The following is a 1,936-nucleotide window of genomic DNA, read 5'->3' on the forward strand; positions in this document are numbered from 1 at the left end:
TGTCCGTCCTGGAAGAGGGATCCCTCCTCAGTTGCTCTTCCTGAGGTTTCTACCGTTTTTTTTCCCCGTTAAAGGGGTTTTTTTGGGGAGTTTTTCCTTATCCGCTGCGAGGGTCATAAGGACAGAGGGATGTCGTATGCTGTAAAGCCCTGTGAGGCAAATTGTGATTTGTGATATTGGGCTTTATAAATAAAATTGATTGATTGATTGATTGATTGATCCTGTCCTGCCATCTGTCCCATTTCAGCCCATTGTCATTCTGAAGTTGTCAATTATGGCCACTTTCTCAGTGATTTCAGCTTCAAACACTGACACCAAAAGCCACCTTTTGCAGTCTTGTGTTACGCTGCCTGCCTCAGTTTGTAACATCACTGGAAGGAACCTTTTGTGGTATTATGATATGCCACCAGTTGGCTGGATGGCATCTGTCACAGCAGTATAATAATACCAGGGGATGGCATCAGTTTGAAATGCTGCTGGTAATGATGTAATGATGCTGGAAAGTCCCTATAGGGTGGACGGGAGCAGTGGTGGATGGGTCCAACAAATCCTGGACTTTCACCCGTTGTTCGCTTCCCATATGAATGTAGAGCCAAACCATGATGTTTTTCTTCGACACCTAACCCTTTTATACAGACATTGTTTTGGAGTTGTTACTTCCACCGATGCCTGCTAAAAGGCGAGACAACTCTGTCCCCCCATTCTGCGATTGTACCTTTTACGCAGAATGGTGAAGCAGCATAACAACCTGATATTCCCACCTTGAAGAGGCAGTGTAAAAAGGGCTAGAGAGAGAGAGGGCACAGACCACTTAAAACCTTAACATGTCTATCTTTCTTACAGCTTTACTGAGGCATGACAGCACATTGACAGAGAGAGCCACAATGCTCGTGCAATATTTGGCACCTGGTGAGAGGGAGAGAGAACAGCAATTAGTTAAAAATCTTACAACAACAAGAAAAAGGCTGAATTTTTTTGTTTTTTGGCTTTTTTGAGTCTGCTACAGCAAACGTATGTGCTCTGTTAATCACATGTCGTGTCCTCTGATGAAAAATAAAAACAGAAACCAAAAGGGAAGAAATTTACATTTTATATGTTTGGTTTCATAATGGGTGCCCCACTTTGCGTTAATTTGTCAGAATGTTGTTCCAGTATCTGTCTACTTAGATGAAGACCAATCAAGCCAGTAAAGCATAAAGCAGTAACGTCAGCATTCTATCACAGGCAGAGCAGACGGTCACACTGAGCCAGAGAGCAGCCTGCAACACAGGACCAACAACAACCCACATTAGCTTTCCTGCAAAAGTCTCCTCCTTATCTGACTTACAAACATGAACACATGCATTGTCCTGCAGCTTAGCTTGTTGAACGAGCCACCAAACAAACCAGAGAGCTAACAAGCTGCTCAGCTGCAGCACATTAAACAGCATGTAAATGTACCTGCAAATGTCACTTGTGTTAGGTGCAACTGTCAAACTACAATGCCAAGCTCTTTCTTCAATTCGAATTCTGACTAAGAAAACATTAAGGAGATTTACAATATCCTGAAAACAGCAACAATAAAGACAAAAAGATCCCTGACCCAGACTGCCTCTGATCCTTTAAGATCTCCAAGAGACAGAGATGCAAAAACCAAGTCACACCCCAGCGTATAAGAGGGGCCTCCGCAATGCCAGTGCAAACTATTACTCAGCATTAATAGAAGAAAATAAGAACAACCCCAGGTTTCCCTGATTCAACAACGTCCTGTATACACACAAAAACACGAAAGTGTTCTTGATATTAAAATGGCAAATATATTCGTCTGTTATAATTTCCCACCAATATTAATAATAATAATAACATAATAGTTCGGCTATACTAGATATTTGATATATTCAGTAGATTTACTTTATGAAAAAAAATTTATCAATCAATCAATCAATCAATCAATCAA

This window comes from Epinephelus moara, chromosome 5 (assembly GCF_006386435.1).
Source record: "Epinephelus moara isolate mb chromosome 5, YSFRI_EMoa_1.0, whole genome shotgun sequence".
NCBI classification, from domain to species: Eukaryota; Metazoa; Chordata; class Actinopteri; order Perciformes; family Serranidae; genus Epinephelus; species Epinephelus moara.